This window comes from Myotis myotis, unplaced genomic scaffold, assembly GCF_014108235.1.
Source record: "Myotis myotis isolate mMyoMyo1 unplaced genomic scaffold, mMyoMyo1.p scaffold_m19_p_5, whole genome shotgun sequence".
Taxonomy (NCBI): domain Eukaryota; kingdom Metazoa; phylum Chordata; class Mammalia; order Chiroptera; family Vespertilionidae; genus Myotis; species Myotis myotis.
In genome coordinates, this window is record NW_023416357.1 from 84,998,541 (window position 1) to 85,019,513 (window position 20,973).

Sequence of the window (20,973 nt, forward strand, 5' to 3'; positions counted from 1 at the left end):
ATTCCTCCTGCCTGTGATGGCCTTTCTTTTCCTGTCTTCTCTGCTTCTTTCAGGGACACACTCATGCCTGGCTTGCTTCACAGTCAACTCAGGACTCCACCACACAAGATCCTGCCTTTCCCTCAGGAGAATGTGGCCACATGCTGCACTGGGCTAGCATAAACACATTGCCCTTTCACTTCTGGTTGACATGTCATAAGTTTATGAAAATTCAACAGTTAGATATTTTATTGAGCATCTACTAAGGACAAGCAAGTTACTGCACTATCTCTACCCTGCAGAGATTTGAAGCCCTAATCCCACCCTTTAACGGAGTTCATAATCTGTTGAGTCTGATAAACAGATAGGTAATCAAACTCGGCAGCTAATAGAATGGAATAAATGTTCTGTAGATGTATCAGTAATGTGTGCATGAGTGAAGCATAAGGAATTCTGACACATATCCCTTATACAAGGTCCAGAAGTCCTACTAATACTAGTAAACCAGGTGAGGTGCTGAACACAAACCTATAGTGTATCCAGAGGCCACTGTAAAACCATCCAAGGGCTATTCTATCAGTACAGATACTTACTGGTTTTTTGTTTTTTAGAAACTGTCCACTTGGAAGGAATTGATATATCTCCCCAAAAGGATGTGGTACAGGGTGATTCCATTCAGATGAGAGAGAAAAGGGTCAGGAAGGTGGAAGTTAACATCTGGAATGGGTGGCCAGAGGAGCTCTATAAAGCACCATCCAGGGAGGGAAGGAGGAGGGGTCAGAGGTAGGTAATTACATCTATTTCATAAATTGGCCTGGGCTTGAGCAATCTGGTGTTAACCCAATGTAAAAGCTTCTACACGGTGGGAGAAGACAGGATGGGTGTCCAGAGTCCCCAGCAAGACTGGAGGGGTGAAGCAGATGTCCAAGGGCAGAGCAGCAAAAGCCAATGCCAGGGGTCAGACATTGAAGTCTTGAAGGTCAAGGAGGAGGGTCTCAAGTAGCTGGTGAGGGTCTGGGAAGGAGCACAGGGAGAAGCTCGTTCACCTGCAGGCAAAGACTGCCTCCATCTCCAGGGCTTCCTGCCTGGGTTAGTTCCTCTGAATGCAATGATGTGCTTTTGCAGCCAGCAGGGAATCTCAGTCCTTATCCTTCTCTGGGCCTGTGCCCCAGTAAATGATCCCTGCCAATGTCCCAACAATACTGTTCTCTTCCTTTCATGGACACCAAGGAACTCCAAACTATAACAGAAAAAAAATATGCTCTAAGTAATCAAATGCCTTCCGTCCCTGACATGCAGTGGTCAGAATGGGGTGATCTGCAGCCATAGTTTAGTTATACAGTGGTTCTCAACCTTCTGGCCCTTTAAATACAGTTCCTCATGTTGTGACCTGCTGGGGTCCAACCCCAGCAGGTCCAGGGGTCCCCAAAGGTGTGGACGGAGTCGGCGAAGAAGGAAGGACACGGAGATAGCGTTCAGTTGATCAGCAGCCTAGCCAGGATCTCCAGCCAAGTTCTGGTCTGGATCTCCAGCGAAGGTCTGGTTTGGATCTCCAGCCAGGTTCTGTGTCCATGTTCTCTTGCTAGGTTCTCCAGGTTCTCCAGGTTCTCCAGCCAAGCTCAGTCACCAGGTTCTAGTCAGGTTCTCTTGCCAATTTCTGTAGTCAGGTTCAGCCCAGGATCTTTTGCCATGTTCTCTCGCTAGGTTCTGTCTCTAGGTTCTGAGGCCAGTTTCTGTCCAGGATCTTTTGCCATGTTCCCTCCAGCGAAGTTCTTCTGTCTCTAGAGAACGTTCTGTGTAGGTTCTGTGCCTAGGTTTTGTCTCTCTTGGTTCCGTATTCTAAGTTCTGTCTCTTGCTGTATTATTACATCTGTATTTATACCAGTTGATTCAATCCTATCAATCTCTATTACAAAGGTTAGGGCGTTTCTTATCTTCATTCCAGGGAGTAGCTTAAGCATGATTGTTCGTAGTTAAAGTGATTAATTACCCACCTGGCACTAGTTAAGAGGTTTTATTCCCTCCCTAACTTCAGGGGAAAATCCCTACCTGGGGAAACAACCTTTCTCAGAGACCTTGGTTAAAACACATAGTGCCAAGAAGGTGAGCAAACATATTAAGAACAGTATGCCATATATGCCAGGTCCCTTGAAACAGCAAGCATGGACCGGCTCCCGGCAGTGACCCAACCATAAAATTATTTTCGTTGCGACTTCATAACTGTAATGTTGCTGCTGTTATGAATCGTAATGTAAATATCTGATATGCAGGATGGTCTTAGGCGACCCCTGGGAAAGGGTCGTTCGACAGCCAAAGGGGTCGCGACCCACAGGTTGAGAACCGCTGGTTTAGTAGATCAGCTGCAGGTCATCCTGAGTGTCTTCAAAAATTAGTTTCTGTCTGAACCTGGCATCCTCCAAACCCAGTCAACCCTGACAATATGGTGAACTTGGCGAAGTTGGTTCTCGGTGGTCCTCATGATCACTCTCCGGTGGGATTCAAGGACTGTGCCCCGCCACTGCATGTGGATATGCCCTTTTATGTCTGTGCTAAGCACATGTCTTCGAGGAGCCAGAGAGAGCCCCAGCTGACTCTCATAGGAGGGGAAGTGTCATGGTTATGGCATTATCTGCTGTGTGACTTTGGACATGTCACTTCACTTCTCTGTGCATTACTTTTGCATCAACAAAATAGTAAGGACGATAGAGTACCCACTTCATTAGCTTGTTTTAAAGATTAAATTAAATAAATGTAAATTTCTTATGTCATAAGTGCTGAATAAATTGGAAAAACTTTGTCCAAAGAAGTGAGTTTCCCAGAGTTGAATCCCATGCACTGAAATGACTGAGTGATTGATGGTGTTGAGCAGAAGCACAAACCCCAAAGCTTTCCATTCCTATCACGTAGAAATTCACCCACCAGATCCCTGAGTTGGACTGGCCTGGCCCAGGTTTAACTTTATCAGATCTACTAGTATGCTCCGCCTGCCTTCCTCATCTTTATTGTTCTTTACGGTCATGTGATATCTCTATTCCCTCCCTCTATATAAATATCATTTCTGTTTTCTGTATTTACCACTCAAATTGATGCATTATACCACAAGCTGTACATTTGTCTTCATTCTGAAGGAGTAATAGTTTAGGGATGTTTTTGTAATTCAATAATTTGTTTTTCTCTACAAAGCAGTTCAAGTTTCTATTCCCGAGGGAAGAGAAAAAAACAAACAAACAAGCAAATAATACCACCTCAGTATATAGAGGAAAGGAAAAAAAATAAAACCCACAACAACAACAACAGAGAGGCACAGTTTGACGCTGAAACCCTGAGGGTGAAAGAGAGTTCAATTTCACAGGGACAAATTATCCTCTCAAACACACGAGGTCTTTCACACCATTTGAATCGCACACAACTATTATTGGCAGGGGCTGGTTAGGGCACGAAGACAGTTAACAGGTCTGAACAGGGTGCTGTAAACCAGCCAAGAGTGCCTTTTTTCAGATGCTCACAGAAGGTGGGAAGGGAAAAAAAGCTGTCTGAAATTTGCATCAGGAGTTGGAGGGCACCCAGCAGGATGAGGACAATGGCACATGCACACGGGCGACCCAGAGGTGCTCATTACTCTTGGCTGATGGAGGAGGTGAGCCTTAACTTTTCTCTAGCAGCAGTTAGTGGAGTGGAATTCCAGTGTGAGCCAATCAAATAGCACTGTGCAGACCACTGGCTTCAAGTTGGAGCTGCCACTTCTCAGCTGGTGTCACTGGGCAGATAACCTCCCTGAGCCTGTTTCCTGAGGCATAAAATAGAAACACCAGTGGTACCTGCCTCATGGTGATGTGGTGGTGTGAAGATGAAGTGTGCAATCTGTGTCAAATGCTTAGCACAGGCCCTGGCATAGGCAAGCACTTAGTACATATCAGTTATATTTTATAGAAGAACTTGGTTCATGTCCCAGTTCACTGCCAGCTACCAATATAACAATCCTGAAAACTTGATGTCATTCCTATGAAACTGGTAGCAGTTGACTCCCTGCCCCATAATTATTCTGAGTCAGGTCTCTGTCTACCTTGGGCTATAGGTGAGGCTGCTTTATGGCCACACCCTTAAGATTCTTAGAAGCCCTCCTGTCAGACCAAAAGGCTCTACAAGACACTGTCTTAAATCTTTCTGAACTCCTTTTTGCCCAGTTTTATTGATATGCAATTAACATATAACATTGTATAAGGTTAAGGTATACAGCATAATGATTTTTTATATATATTTCTTATATAATAAAAGCCCAGCAACCAAACGGTAGAACGACTAGAACAACCAGTCAACCAGTCACTATGACACACACTGACCACCAGGGGGACAGATGCTCAATGCAGGAGCTGCACCCTGGTGGTCAGTGAGCTACCACAGTGGGAGCATCACTCGGCTGACCGGGATGAGCAGCTGCTTCTGCTGCAAACCTCAGACCCATGGGCAGAAACCCAGGCTGCAATCCTTGCCTCCTTGCCCCAGGCTCCTCCTCCTTGCTCCCTGCCACCTCATCTGGACGCCTGCAGACTGCACAACGCTGTTGCTGGGCTCGCAGAGCTGACCCCGGAGGTTGGGAGGTGGGTGTGTGGCCGCTGTGGGACTGAGGCCTACTCCACTGCCTCTCAATACTCTTGTCCCTGGGCCCAGCCCCGACCTAGTGCCCTGGAGAGGTGAGTGCGCCAGCTCCACAGACGATGTCGGACCAAGGAGCAGCCGCTCAAAGGGCAGGTCCACAGCCGCTGGGCTGACCTGGATGAGAGGCACTCCCACAGTGGGCCAATCCCTACAGGCCACACCCCCTACCAGTGTGCGAATCCTGTACACCGGACCTCTAGTATATATATATATATATTCACCACAATAAGTTTAATTAATATCCATCACCTCACATAGTTACAATTTCTTTCCTTGTGATGAGAACTTATAAAGTCTACTCTTTTTGCAATTTTTAGATATACAATACAGTATTGTTAACTATAGTTACCATGCTGTACATTACATACAGAATATATTCATCTTATAAAGTTTGTACCTTTTGGCCACTTTCACTCATTTTCCCCACCCCTACCCCACCTCCTGCCTCTGACAACCACCAATCTGATTTCTGTTTCTATGAGTCAAATTTTTTTTAGATTCCACATGTACACAAAATCATACAGTATTTGTCTTTTTCCGTCTGATTTATTTCACTTAACATAATGACCTCAAGGTCCATGCATGTTGTTGCAGACAGCAGAATCCCCTTCTTAGTTATGGCTGACTACTCTTCCACTGTGCACATATAAGTTCTGTACAGTGGAGAAATATACACTCCAAATGTCCCTGTGTTTTACAATCGTGTGAGTTTCAGATCATTCATTTATTCATTCATTCAGGGTTTATTGAGCACATGCCAGCCCTGTGCTGGGCACTGGGAACCCTAAAGTAAACTAGGCAGGCACTATCCCTGCCTCCTGCTGCTTCCATTCCCAAGGACACAGATGACAAACAAGGTGGTGACGAGGTTATTATAAATAGCGAGAAGCACACTGGAGGGAATAAGCAGATACAGGGTGTGTGGTAGCAGGGATGGGGAGGGCTCTGGAGAACTCTCTTGGGCGGGAGGGCATCTAGAGGCTTCAGGGGACATGCAAGCCAGGAGATGAGGAAGAGCAAGCAGGCAGACAGTGAGGCAAATAGCCTGAGGAAGGGAGCCCACTGAGCTGGGGGAGATGGCTCTGCTGCCAAGACATCAAGGTCCTCTAGGATCCAGCCCCCAGCCTCTGCAGCTGGTCCTCAGCTGTAACCCTGTACCCACCCAGCAGTAGCACCGGGCACCCTGACTTGTCCTTCCCTCCACTCCTTCCTGCCTCAGTGCTTTTGATCCTGTACTTCAACCTGAATGGAGCCACTCTAGCATTTCCACTTCTCCAGATCCAGCACTTGTTCCTCTTTAAAAGTCCACATAAAGGCCTGTCTTTCAACAACCTCAAGTCTAACCTATACACTCCAGCCCTCTATTATGTTAATGTTTAAATATGCATATGTATATATATATATATTTGTGTATATGTATCATATGTATATTATATGTATATTCTATCTTGAATATGTGTATATCTATAACTCTAATTTATATTTTTATGAGCTGAGGAAACTATGAATTATCTGTTCAACCCCCTCCTTTTACATAAAAGGGGGAAAATCCTAAAGCTTTCAGAGACTCGCTTAAGGTGACATACCTGGGATTTGAACCCATCAAAACACCTGGCCTCTGATCCCTCAGGGTGGATCTTACAAGATTGAAAAGACTTAGATTTACGAGATAAGCATGTTCATAGCAAGCTCTCCAGAGGCCTGAATACTCACTTGAATGAGGAACCACACTCAAAGCCCTTTTTACGTCTCTACACCTTCACACCTGCTGCCAGAACGCTTATATCTGCTCCTCAGTTTACATACCTCTGTGTCCCCACCGTCCTTAGGAATGGAAACTGCTCAATAAATGTTTGTGAATGAATGAACAGTTGAGTGGAACAGGGATAATGGAACTTCGCAGGAAGGTCTAGGGGGAATAGAGATTTCCTAACAATTTATGTTGCTTTTGACATGCCATGCTTTTCCCCCTTGCCCAGGAGGCCAATAGCACAAATACACGCCTTGCCATGAAAAATTTACAATCACGCATTAGTCAGATACCCTGGTGACATGACTTGCAAACTGGAAAGCCAAGGTCGCAGCAAAAGCTGCTGTAAATCAAACGTGTCTTAAACACAGCAGCATCCTGTTGGGAAATCTACCCGTTGACTGTGTTTCCTCCAGGACAAAGGCTCCTTAGGACACCTCCTAGTTAAAGAGAGAGAACGCCTAACACTCGGATGCATGTGACGCCAGCTGCATCTGTGACCACTGGTTCTGAGCGGCCATCCCTCTCCCCGCCAGGAGCTCAAAGCAAAGCTTATTTTCCACGCAGTGCACTGGGCAACTGCAGGAGAAGATATGAAAGGCTTTAAAACAGCATTTCCCAAACTGTTCGGCATGATATTCTTAAGTGTTGGGCAAATAAAAGCCTTTTGTGGTCAAATAATTTGGGGAAGCTGTGTGTGTATCCTGTCGTATTCTTGAGTGTTTCACAAAGTGCCTGTGGAAAATCCTGCAGGGGAGGGACCTGGCTAACCTTGCTTACCCAGGCTCCCCAATTGTTTGACAGAGAGGTCTTGTACCCACAGCAGCAGCTCTGTGGAACTTTGGGCTCTACGATGCTAGCTCTTTATAACTATCGAGGCCATTCAAAGTCCTCGTGCCAACTTCCCCTCCACGTCCAAGGGTCCTTAGGGAACAGAAGAGTCCCAGGAGAGCACTGACCACGTGGGAGACCAGGGATCCACCTTTCCCTGGCAAATAGAGGCAAAGAAAAATCTGTCCCCAGCCTTTCTCATTGATGACTCTGCCCCAGACTTCTCAGGTGCCCGTGTAGTGCCCCAATATTCAGGGGTTGTCCAACCAAAGCAAATGTGGACTCTGACCCTCAAATCTGCAAGCAGCTCAGAGTTAGTCCGGATGGGGCTTCCTTTTATAGAGAGGAGTAGGCAAGGCCAGAAAGAACCAGATGGGGGGGGGGGGGGGGGGCGGGGCATGACTGCACAGTAAATCAGAAGCTGTTTTCCTGGAGGCCAGCCTGCTCTCAGGAGGGGCTGCCTGCTGGCTCAGGCTGAGGGTGGGTCAAAGATCAGAGCCCTGGAGGAAGGAGAGAAGCTTAACCAAATTTGGGTTACATGCATTTTGTTCCAATTGATCACTGTGGAAAATACAGTTCAGCTAATCAATTATGGGGCAAGGAATGGGAATTTGGAAGGTCTGTGTCTGGCCTTGTCATGAGTAAGCAAGGAGGGCATCCGTGGGTCATATCTAAGGCATATGGAGACAAGTGGTTCTTTGCAGGTGGATGTTTTCCAAAACACAAAGGCTGAGGCAAATCCCTTAACCCTTGCTGTTTCCCAGGAGAGCAGGGCTCAGGTACAATTTGGTGTGTTCAGGGCCAGTTCACAGCTATGTTAATCCGGTACTAATAGTATCTGAGTAACTTGCTTTACCAGGCTCTTCACTGGGTGTCTGCACCCTCTCACTGGACTCAGATAAGACATATCCAGTCTGGTCTTCCCGACTATTTCTGGGCACCCACTGGGACTCCACTTATTGGCAAACAACCCACCTCTCTGTCTGGCTGACTTTTGTGAATATTTGTATGCATTTCTGTTGGGTAATTACCTAGGCATGAAATGTCTGTTTAATAAGGTGTGCGTATATTCAGTATGATATTAGTAGGAGACACTGCCAAACGGATTTTCAAAGTGGATGAACCAATTTACATTCCCACCAGAAATGTGTGTGATTTTTCAGTGGCTCAAAATCCTTGCCAAAGCTTGGTCTTTACATTGTAGCCATTCTGGTGGATGTTTAGTGAAATTACATAATAGTTTTAATTTGTATTTCTCTGATTACTAATAAGTGTGAGCAACTATTCGTCTGTGTATTGGCCACTTGGATTTCCCTTTTTATAGAGTTTCAGGTCAAGCCTCTTTCCATTTTTCTTTTGAATTGTCTTTGTTAATTATTGTGGAGGAATGTGTATGACCTTGTGCTACTTTGATCTTGATATCACTGTAAATGTTGGTGACTCTCTGCCCACATGGCTACTCACCTCTAGCCTCCCAGCCAGGCCTACTGGTGGGGGAGGATGTAGAGTAAACAAGTCCCTCTGAAGGGGTGTCCACATGGTATAGAAACTGTTCTTCTGCTGCTATGAGTTTACCTTTTGAAAGGTAAGCTCATGGTTTAGCATAGGCCCCTGATCCCACCTCTGACCCTTCCCGAGTGACCTGTGTGGCTGCCTGAACCCTCTGGGCACCGTGTGTACTTCATTTGAAAGATGAGGATGATAGTGGATCCACCTCAATTGTGAGGAAATGGATTATTTAATGTAAGACATTGGCAACCGTGCCTGACACACTGGACGCCCTCAATACCCACCAGTTTTTATTATTCAGACACAGCTCACTGACCTCATTTGCTAATAGCACAGTGATAACTTATTTGCTTGCCCTGATTCAAAGAATTGTAAGAAAATCAAAAGGCATCAAGTTCTAGGCTTGTCTGTGTCACCATCTCTCTAGGTAAGTCACTTAGTGGGGAGTCTGTGGGTTATGGTTTCCTTACCTGAGAAACAAAGGGGTTGACCTAGATCATCATCGCAAAACCTTTCAGCTTAAACTTCGCACCGTGGCTCCACTTTATCGTAGCCAGGGACGGAAGGAAGAGGCCAGAGCGTGCACACAAATGCTCCACCTGGCTCCATTCCCAGCAGATCTTGTACCTGCTGCATCCTCCCAGGTGCACAGGAAAAAGGTAGGTCAGGAGGAAAGGGGGTGCATATGCCAGAAGAACATGGTCTCTCTCTCTCTCTCTCTCTCTCTCTCTCTCTCTCTCTCTCTCTCTCTCTCTCTCTCACACACACACACACACACACACACACACACACACACACTTCCATGTGAGCTCTGCACAACTTGCCTCCCTCTGATTTGTGTATCCTGCTAGCCCAGAGCCTAGCATAGCATAATTTAGGGGAGGTGGGGAGAGAGGGACAGCCTCACCTTTGTAGCCCTTTGCAAAACTCCATCACCCTGCAGGTCCAACAGCTTCAGGAGGGAACCTGGGCCTCTTCCTTATAACTCCCTGCCCAGGTCCACCTTGAGGAGCATCTGAAAGAGCTTCTATGTAGCCTGGTCAATCAGAAGGAACATGAATGGGGATCCAGGAGACCATTTCTAGTCTTTGTACCACAATTTGCTCTCTGTGTCCTTAGCCTTCTAGCTCTCACCTGACCCTACTCTCAGATGAGGATGCTATTGTGCCCCCTAAACATTAGGGGTTCAGACTAGAAAGAAAGACATTAAACATTAACAGTGGTTATCTCTTAATGATGAAATTCCAGGGGAAGTTTCATTTCTCCTGTATACTTTTTCTGTATTCCTCAAATGTATAACAACAGGAAAATGTCTTTATAATAATAACAAACAATGCATGTTATTAAAATGTAAGATAATTCTAGGCCCTGTGTTTGGCTTATTTAGAATGATAATACCATTTTTGAGCACTTTCTCCCTTTTATTTCTAAACCTAACCACATATTCACAAATCTGAGAGATGGATCTTCTGCTGATGGTGTAAACTTGAGCTATGGAGTGTTGGAAATGTTACCAAAACCCGTGTGGGCATTAGCTAAGCTGATTAGCCTTTCAAGTACTTCCTCTCCTCCCTGGTAAAGTGAAGGGACTAGATTAACATCCCCCAAGTGCTAACATTCTATCTTCGCTTCCTTACACCATCGGCCTGACATATTTGGAAGGCGCCTCCAGGGAACTGAGATGTATATTGTTGGAACAAGGGCAGCGATGCCGCGGAGCCCAGTGTGTCATTTCTCCCAGCTGGAGAAACCGGCATGTCCCGCAAAGCATCAGATCTACTGAAAAAGGGAAAGCAATAGGTGTCTTTGAAACCCGCTGGTTTTATGCAGACAACTGGGGGTTGGTATCCGACCCCGAGGTCCTCATCAGACTACCTTGGCTGTGGCAAGAACAGAATCTCCCAAATTAAATCTGTTGTTGGCACTTTGCAGCCAAATTTATGGAGTTGACAGTTTGAATTATTCCAAAGGTATGGATCAGTAGCACAATGGCAAACCATGTACCCAGCACTGTCTCAGCCACCATGTCCCTCATTCCTTGCCAAACAGGGAAGAAAACCTTTATGAGGAGGGAGAAAGCATCCTTTCTTTCCCTGACCCTCTCTTTATCGGTCTCTGTCTGTCCCTCCCGTTGGCAGTCACAAAGTGGAAGCTGGCTTTCAGTCAGTCTCATAATGAACAGCCGGTTCTTGTTGGCAAGCACCGAGTTCTTCGTGGTGACTTCCAAAATCGCAGCACCGGCGCACAGTCTCGCACAGTCTCTGCTGCTGTCGTCCTCCCAGTGAAACCCTCCAGTCGTCCAGGCTCCAGAAAGGAGGTAACACCAGCCACTGGGACCCTTTCCCGGCGAAATGATGGAAAGTGGTTCAGAAGAAAAGTTAACCTTTGGCGCTATCTGGGCTTCGGGTGTTAAGGATGATTGTGTGATCTATTTATCATCGATGCAAACTGCAGTCCAGCAGTAAAGAATTCAGGAGTATAGCCAAGGCCCAAGAAGGGTGAGGACTTTCCTGTATTGCAGGGCCTTTCAAGGACTCAAGAGAATTAGGTAGCTGCTCTTCCCAGGGAGGCCTGGTGCTGAGGGGAATCTGGGCAGCTCCCTCTTCGCACTCCGTAAAATTACCCTAAACTAATAGGTCATTAATCACAGCTCATAACCAAACTTGGATGAGACTGCATGCCTGAGAGAAGAGTTCATACATCCTCATCTGAGGATGACTAGCCCTGCCCCTCTTTCCCTCAGGCCCTGAGCATACCAGGGCGGCTCCCAGGGGCCCCTCCCTCCACTGGCCTCTGCACTGCTCAGCATCAGAGCAGACCACTCTGCTTCATTGCGTCCAATCCTTCAGGCACTGATCCGGCGCTCACCATGCACCAGACATTGGCAGGACCCGGAGGAATTAGCAAAATAAGATTGTCTCTGCGCTGAGCGAGCAAAAAGCAATTCCCCGGGAAGACAGGCAGTAGTGTTTCCCCTTCTGTCATTTGGACAGAGCCAAAGATGGGACTGAGAAGCACAGCTGCAGAGGCAAAAATAGAAACAAATAAATACCATTCAGTGTAATGGGGCCTTATATACAGAGGCTGAGTCCAAGGGACGCTGAAGATCTGAGAAAAAGTGATCAGCTTGACCCGAAACGGTCATTCCCAGCACTGTGACTGCATCAGGACGAAGGCAGTAGAGATGGCTATTAGTGGACAGACACGGCCATATGCATGGATTTATTTGTGTTAGAATTCTCTGTTCATAGTCCACAGATGGAGCAAGAGGGACAGGAAAGAGTTAAGACTCAAGTTATCAGCTTTCATAACTGACTGGTGGTGGTACCACTTACCAACAAAGGAAGGCCATATCATATTTATGCCACTAGCACTGCCCCAAACTCCTGACATGTGCCAGTGGACCTCAGTATCCCAGAGTGACTGTGGTCCCCATGGAAGTGTTTGAGGTCCAGGAGGGGTGCCCTGGAGGAGGTATCACAGGAGTTCATGTATCTAGCTCAGCGCTCTTGCTGAGCGTGATTGCTCCCTCTCAAAGCTCATGACTCCACTAGAGGCCCGAGAGGGTATTACTTCCTTACCAGTTCCTTAGAAAGGCATGGCATTGACAGGAACAACAACACAAGGAGGGGGGACAGACCTCACTCCTCAGCAGTGCCCCCTACTGGCAGACCTAATATAGAGTCAACTGGCAAAGAAATGTGGGTGGCAGAGTCCCAGCCCCAGCGTGGCAAAACAGATCACAGGGTGAGTTTAGAGGTGAACAACAAGAACTTAACTATCACCACACCATTCAGGACCCCCACTCACACCCACTGATACCTCAGTTCCTGACCTGCAGAGTCACAGATGTTTATAGCTGGCTGAATATGAATTGAGACACAACTGGAGGCTCCTGGGGCTGATACCATCAACAATTCTTCCTTTCAGGGCCTTCTCACTGCACATCCTCACCTACACGTCCCTGACCCTCACCTAGACGTCCCTGAAGGTAGCAGATGCTGAGTAATGCTTAGCCAATAAAAACAGCTTAGGCAAGAAGGAATCCCACAAGAAGAACTGAGTTGACTCTCCCAGGAATGATCATAGATTCTTGTCACGAGATGCTGTAGTAGCTCCTACTTCTCGTGCTTGGCCTCCTCATTGTCACCCTGGTTTCCCTTCTAGTTTCTGCCCTTAATATTAGCCTTGATCCTGTACTCTGATGGTGGAATGGATGTGCTCGAATGGATGGATAACTAGTCCTGACCCTGTTAACTCTAACTTTGAACTCTTCCTGATGCCCACACCCGGTGAAAGGCCTCCATAAAGAAAAAGAACTGGGGCAGATCCACAGCTCTGACCACAGCCAAACAGAGATGGGATTGGTATGACTGGTAATCTCAATCTCAAGTCCATACCAACCATACTCACTACTCTCTCTCTGAGAAACAATAGGGCCATTTAAAAGAAAATACAGTACACCAATGCCTGGAGTTCTCTAAAAAGAAGAGGCTGAATCCACAAGGACAAACATAGGTCAATATTGAGCACACAGAGATCTGGGCGTAATCATGCCTAGTGCACAGACTTCTCTGAGGTAAGATGAGTTGAAAGCACAAACTGTCTATGAACTGAATAGTATATAATATCAGCGGAGGGTTGTTTATACTATTCCCGCACTTGACCTAAGGCCCTTCCCAAGTTTATAGAGATTACAATAAGGGGAAAGCCCTGGAAGCAAATCTGCTTGGCCTCTTTATCACGATGTTTCATCAGCTGCTTTGCTGTGCCCCTGCTCAGAAGGCAGCAGGTGAACACAGTTGTGTATTTGATCCAGAAGCTCTCCAGCTGATTTCAAAATACCCTCAGAACAAGCTCCATTTTATCCAAGTGAATAGCATGGTTTCCCTTCTGTAAGCAAAACCATGATATATAGGCAAACTCCACGCTAATTGGATAAACCAGTAGTAAAACCCCAAAAGAACAATTAACTTTTATGTGAAATACTCCCAGCTGAAATCTTGGAAAACTTGCATGTAATTAGCACTCTCTTCCAGCTCTCCGAAGTATAAAATACAATACATTAGGGCTTGTAACACTAATATCGCCAAGAGCACGGCTAACGTGGGAAGTTTAATTTGCCACTAATATGCAGATGGCAGGCTAGTTGGTACTTTCACCTGCTCTGGCTAATTGTTTTCAGTGTGATTTAGAAACTCCATGCCCTGTGATACAGTGCTCACAATGCATCAAATCCCCAGTGCTGGCTTGTGGTCATGAAATTCATATTTGAAATTCAGAAGTGATCTTACAGGTCATTTAGTCCTGTCCCTAAGCAATGGCTCATGGACCTGTAGTGATATAATCAGCACAAGACAATTTACAAATGATAGTAACCTTGGCTGCACCCTCAGAGATTCTGATTTCACAGGTCTTAGTTGGACCTCTGATATCTCAATTAAAAATAAATAAATATATACCTTTATGAATGCCACCAGAAGATTCTGTGGTACAACCATATTTGGGAACCGCTGGTATCCGAAACCTTCTCCCCAATGCACGAATTCCCTCCATAACTTGAGTGACCAATGGACATCCAGTCTCTGCTTGAACATTCCTAGAAAGAAGATCAGTGGCTCAGCCCCAGTCAGTGGTGGCTGCCTGGACCCCAATACTGAGAGGGTTTCTGAGGCTGCATCTATATTCAGTGGAAGAGAGAGACAGGTTGATTAGTGCACTCTGCCCTGGGCATAGGTAAGGGAGACATGCCCACATGTACTTGCCATTCCTGGTCAGAGCTATCTACTCTGAATTCCATCTAATTGATTTTAGTTTATGAAGACTGGTCTAGGTGGTAAGTTAGTTTTATATCAGAGTATTATAAGGGGAATGACCAGAAGGGCAGAGACTGAAAACTAGGAGTTTAGTGGTGGCTCCACCAAGACAGTTACTACCTTGAGAAATTTGCTTACCTCCTTGAGTGCCATTGCCTGTTTATCAAATAAGAACATAATATCTGCATGGGAGTGGTTTGAGACGCAAATGCATTTATTAATTGGAAGAGGCTTTGAATATGCTTATTTATTTTTTAAAAATAAGTACTCTATTGTCAGTATACTATCAAACATTAGCGGTATTTTCTCAAGAGTACAGGTGCTTGAGCAGGTAGCCAAATATGTACATGTACTAATACAGAATTCAAAACACTGAGCCTTTCTTGCCATAATGATATCAAGACTTCTTTTGTTATCTGCGCAGAGGCTTGTTCAAACCCAGAGCATTCAGAAAGAAAGTGTGGTTGGTTCTCAAATAGCTTTTGTAAACATCAACCTCTCTGCCTCTCCCTCCACCTTCACTGCAACTCCCAGTCTAATCGCTGATTGCAGCTTTAACTGTCCTGCCTTTGACTTCACCTCATTCGATAGAATTCAGTAATTCAAATGGTGACTTGACCTAATGGGCCTAACTGACCCCTGTTATTTTGAATTGAATAGACTAAATTTGTTAAATACTGATTAGACTGAAAGATACCAGATTGTAAAACTTATTGAATGATTTCTTTGTTTATAATTACCTTAAAGGCAAAAAAAAATAGATCTTACCTACTTCTGTACCTTACAGTACTCAGCATTATAGTTTGTAGACTGGATGAACTCAAACAGTTTTGTACACTGTTGAATGAATGAATGAATGAATGAATGAATGATGGAATGAGTGAATAGTTCTCATGTGACTTCCAGATGAACCAGGACTGCTAGTGATGCAATGACAACAAATGTGTGTGTGTGTGTGTGTGTGTGTGTGTGTGTGTGTGTGTGTTGCAGAGCTGCTAAGACATTCTTGCTTTAGAATAAGAGAATTTATCTCAAGAGAACTTTTAAAGACATAAATATATAGTTTATGTAGCCATGGGCTTGTTAACAGAACCAGTAGAATGACCTGACATGTCAATCTATTTTTAAAATATTATTTGACTATTCAGTCAGTTGCTTGACCTTAATTTCTGCAAGACACCTCTGGTGGTATCTTTACTCATCAAAGGCAGGAGAGGATGGTGGTTAGTAGGAACCCCTGCAGCTCCAGGTGACCCAGTGTGAATTTCATCTGGGCTCATATCAGCAATTAAAAATAGTATCTCTGTGTTTCAGCTCCTTTTTTTCTAAAATAAGAATAATTGTATCTACATCTCAAGCAAACAGATGGGTTACTGTTGTGAGGATTATGTGGAAAATGCTAAGACTTAGCATGGAGCACACGTGTGTACTTAAAATTATATACATCCAGATAATACTAACACAAGCCATCAAATTGAAAAAAAAAATGCACCACTTTGATTGGTAGGATTTATAGCCCATCCAAAGAAACCAAAATGTTGTTCCACTGAGACTACCACAAGTCAACATTGCAACCTGTTAGTTCTGCTAAAATATTTACTCCTATAGGAATTATGGGAATGGGAGGGTGAAAAGGAGTGGGTAGGATTTTAGCATAGTGTAATTTGTTGAATGCTACCTTGTGTTGATGTCCTAGTCAAAGTGCCATAGTCTGGGTGGCTTATAAATCACAGAAATTTATTGCTCACAGTTCTGGAAGCTGGAAATCTTCCTGGTTCACACTGACAACTTCTGGCTGTGTCATCACACAGAGGAAGGGGCTAGGGATCTCTCTGGAACCTCCTTCCCAAGGGCTCTAAATTCCACTTACGAGAGCTACACCTTCATTGCTGAATTATTTCCCAAGGGCCCCACCCTAATGTCATCATCTTTGGGGGTTAGGATTTCAACAAATACATTTGGGGAGGGACACAAACATTCAGACCATAGCAGTTAGGCATTCTTCTCGGCGCCGGAAGGATAAGGAAGACTCCATTCATTAGCACTGTCACCTTTAATCCTCACAGGAGCCCGGATAGGTAAGGTTATTCACCTCAACTTACTGGTAAACCAAGGAACAAATAACTTGAATGAGTTTCACAGATCTCCCAGCTAGAAAGCAACATGCTTAGAATTTGAAGGTAGGCCTGTATGATTCTAAAGCCTTCCATTCATTCACTAGTTATATATTGTGTATGATGTGCAAGTCCTCGTATGAGAGAGTAGCCTCCCTGCCCTCATGAACCTTAAATTCCACACTGACTTTTCAACTTCATCAAAATCACCAGCTATAGAACAAACCTGTATCTTAGACACAAATTTGACATCAGCACAAAGTAACCTATGTTTTGAGAGTTGCTGATTAATGTATCTGTGGTTTAAAAACATAACTCAAATTCAGTCGTGCCCATTGTATGTACAATATGGACTTGTGCTCCTGTAACAGGTATCAAAGATTCCTGCTCTTGGAGCAATATCTTTGCATTTAAAAATAAATGACATTGATTTATCATTAGAACCTTTTTATATAGGAATTTATCTCAAGAGAACTTTTAAAGACATAAAATATACAGTTTATGTAGCCTGAGGTTTCTTAACAGAACCAAATCAAAATGAATAATAAAGTAAAATGGAATAATAAAATGATCAAACAGTGTAAGATCAAGTCAGAACTGATTTGGAAGCACCTTTATAATTACCAGGCTGGAAGCAGTCTCTGTAGAATCGGCAGAACTGAATCATGAAATGAATTAAGACCATGCCAAATTATTAATACTTTTCATATACTGTAAAAAAAAGTCTTTCTTCATGCCTCTCTGGGAACTGGAGCAAAACGTCTCAAATAGCAGGCAGGGAAAATTGAGGAAAATTAATAAATTGGATATTGGTTATTGTTCTTTAATATCCACTCATTTAATTCTTTAAACATGATGGGCTTTTTTCTTTTCAAAGAACTGTTGAATACCTTATCTTATTTCATCTTTGTGAGGCCTCTGTGAATTCTTGAGAGGGGCCTGCAGATACAGTAGGTGGTTAAGGGCCTAGGGTTAGACCTTAGGCTCTGCTACTCCTGACTAGGCACCTGCAGGTAAGTTCCTTAACTGATCCACCCACCCCTGGCATCACCTGGACAAGGGGAATAACAGCACTGTGGTAGACTGTGCTATGCAGTGAAGAGTATAGTTGCTTAGCTGACAGCCTCCAGGGTCCCCCTCAGCTTAGGGGGCTGTGGTCACACTGTTCTCTGTTGGCCAATGGTTGAGTAAGGCAGTAGGACTCAGGCCAGGCCACTTCCACCCCATGATGGACTCCTGGGGTCATCTGTACCCTGGAACCCCCCACTGGGCTGGTGGAGACTGTATCACCTCTGCATTGTCTCCACAGCATCCCCTGCCCATCCTGCTTCCTTCCACTTTACCTTTTACAGGTGTTCTCCCCCTAAACCTTTTGCATTCCTGACACTGTCTCGGCATCTGTTTACAAAGAGCTCAGGAGCCTACCCAACTAATAGTACTTACCTGGGAGGCCCTCGAGAAGTTCATGTAGATGAGGTACTTAGCCCAGGGTTGGCCCATAAAAAGTACTCAATAAATAATAGCTATTGTTGTATCCTTATCCTGCTTTGTGTTTGGAAGAGTTGAAGCAGCATTGTTAAGTGGTTAACCAGCTAAACTACGTTTTCTCCACTGGTCAGAGATTTTACCCAATGCCATCTCAGAGGAGACCTCTTGACAGCCACATTATTTGACCTGTGTGTCAGTTATAGCCAAGAACTCACGGGCCACTCTCTAGTGTTTCTTTCTCCAGATGGCGCTCAGCTCGTGTGAGAACTTGTTTGAGGAGCCCTGGTTCCTCTGGGGAGGGTTCTCTAGATTATCTGCTCTGTAGTCCCCAGTGAGGTAGAAGTCCCAGGAGCTCTCCCCAGACTCTTTGTCTATATGACAAAACCTGTCTGTTGGACCTATTTCACTAAGTCTCAACTGATTAGGTTTATCTGTTTTACAGCTATGTCTCAATCATAGTTGTCTTGATAGCAAGAGTTTGTATATAACCTCTGAATGGCACTTTGTGCTTTTCAAAATATATGAACAACACAGAAATGAAATGTTTTATTGCTGCTTTCATGTGCCATTTTAGTTCTGTATGCATTTGGCCATTTTTAGATTTTAATTCCTCAATGCAGGACATAGAAATTATTTCATTCTCCTTCTTTTCCCACTATTTTTTAGATGATTTCAGGTGCCAAGCCCTGTACCAAAATCTTTACAGCTTACCTCATTTACACTCCCCAAAACTCTTGAGGTAGGTGTTGCATGGAGAAAATGGAACCAGAGAAGGTCAGATTCTTGCCCAATGTCATACAGCTGGTAGGTTTGTATAACTTGAGACTCATGGTTAGTTCTAAGCAACTAATGACAACTATGGGTAAGCAGAAAAAGGATTGATTTAAAATATATTTAAAATATAGCAGAAAATAATTTGGGGGACAATGTTGGGAGGCAAACAGAACCATTGAGAGTGTGGAAGTGCCAGTGTTGAGTCTATGCAGCTGGGAAAATGCCCAATGCTTCACTCAGAAATTTCCTCATTTGTTCTTGTGTGTCCTAAGACCAAGACCAGTGTGTGTACCTGAAATGGACCTAAGTCATAAGCCGGGTCTGAGAAAGCAAGTGTCCAGCATTTTCAGCCCTTGGAGTAGAAGGCAGTCTTTTCACATCACCAAGTCTCAGAAGTTGAACTTTCGGAAATGTATGCAGGTGTGGAAGGCAGAAAAATGTCCTTCATCCCAAAGATGTCCATAGAACCTATGAATATATAGGTTACGTGGCAAAGGAAAATTAAGGCAGCAGATGGAGTTAAGATTACAATCAGCTGACCTTGAAATAGGAAGATTACCTGGATTATTCAAGTGAGCCCTATGTAATCGCAGGGGTCCTCATAAATGGAAGAGGAATGCAGAAGAGTCAGTGTCAGAGTGATGGAGTGTGAGGAACACTCAATCAGTCATTGCTGGCCTCGAACATGGAGGAAGGGGCCACAAGCCAAAGAATGTGGGTGGCCTCTGGAAGCTGGAAAAGACAGGAAACAGATTTTTCTGTGGGGTCTATGCGAATGAACACATGCCTACTAACACCTTGATTTACTCAGTGAGACCCAATTTGCACTTCTTACCTCCAGAAAGGTAAGATAATAAATTTGTGTTGTTTTAAGCCACTATGTTTGTGGTAATTTGTTATAGCAGCAATAGAGGGCCAATACAGCAGGTTGGGTGCTGGGAAGCCAAGACAAATATCCACTGGAATGCAGAGCCAGGATTCAAAACCAACTCTGTTTCAAAGGTCCATGCTCAGGAACATATAACAATTTACACTGGAGATAACTCAAAATGAGAGTACTGAAGGCCAGAACAGAACTGTGTAGCGAAGCAGATGGTGTGGAAGCTGTGGAGTGTGTGGCAATAATCTGAGCAAGACATAGAGAGAATGGAGAGGACATAAACCCAGGCTTTAGAAATGCCATCTTGCAGGGGAGAATGAGCTGAGATGGGAATAAAGGGCCTGCCAGCTGGTATTTTGGCTCCAAGTTACCATGTAAACCTGCATATGAGGAGTGAGGGTTTTAGAAAACCTTAAAAAGCTTTGGAGGATAAATAAGGCTGCACAAAATGTTGCCTATCTCAAGCATCCAACTGACTCAGGGGGCCATGGTGAGAGCCAAGAAGATAGAATCAAAGAGAGAAAAATCAGAAACACATTGAATCCTTGGGTAGAGGATCAGATTCAGAGTAGGTCCCTGTAGCATGTACATTCGCTGCAGCAAAGCAAAGCAAATTCATTTAAGACTGTGAACAAGGGAGAGTGTAATACATTTCTAGGACACAGAAGGATGATAAATGAAACAGTGCAATACTGCTAAATTATAACATAAAATAAGATTGATATTTTCTATATTCAATATGCTATTTTTTTCCTTTTTTAAAAACATATTTTCAGAGACTTTCGGATGCTTGCTATTGATCTTGATCTACATTTCCCATGAGACGTAGAACCCTCCACTGTAAATCAACCATGGTGGCGCCGTTGGGAACCGGATGGGCAGAACCATAATTCCTGCAGTTTGAGAAAGACTATTAGAAGTGGCTTTTATAGACTTCAGCTTCCTTTTTTTTTTTCTCAACCATTTGAGGTTCACAGCTATGGACCACTCTTTTGGTCTCTGAGTTTTCCGAAAGGGCCCTCAACAAAGCAGAAATTGGCCATGAACTCTGTCATTTGTTTGTTCTGACCTGACCTTACTTGTGAATTTGGGCACACTCCTAAATCCAAAGCCAAATCCTCTGGCAAACACCTGGTTTTGTGATCCCTGTCTTGCCTTGTGCAATTTCCCCTGCAC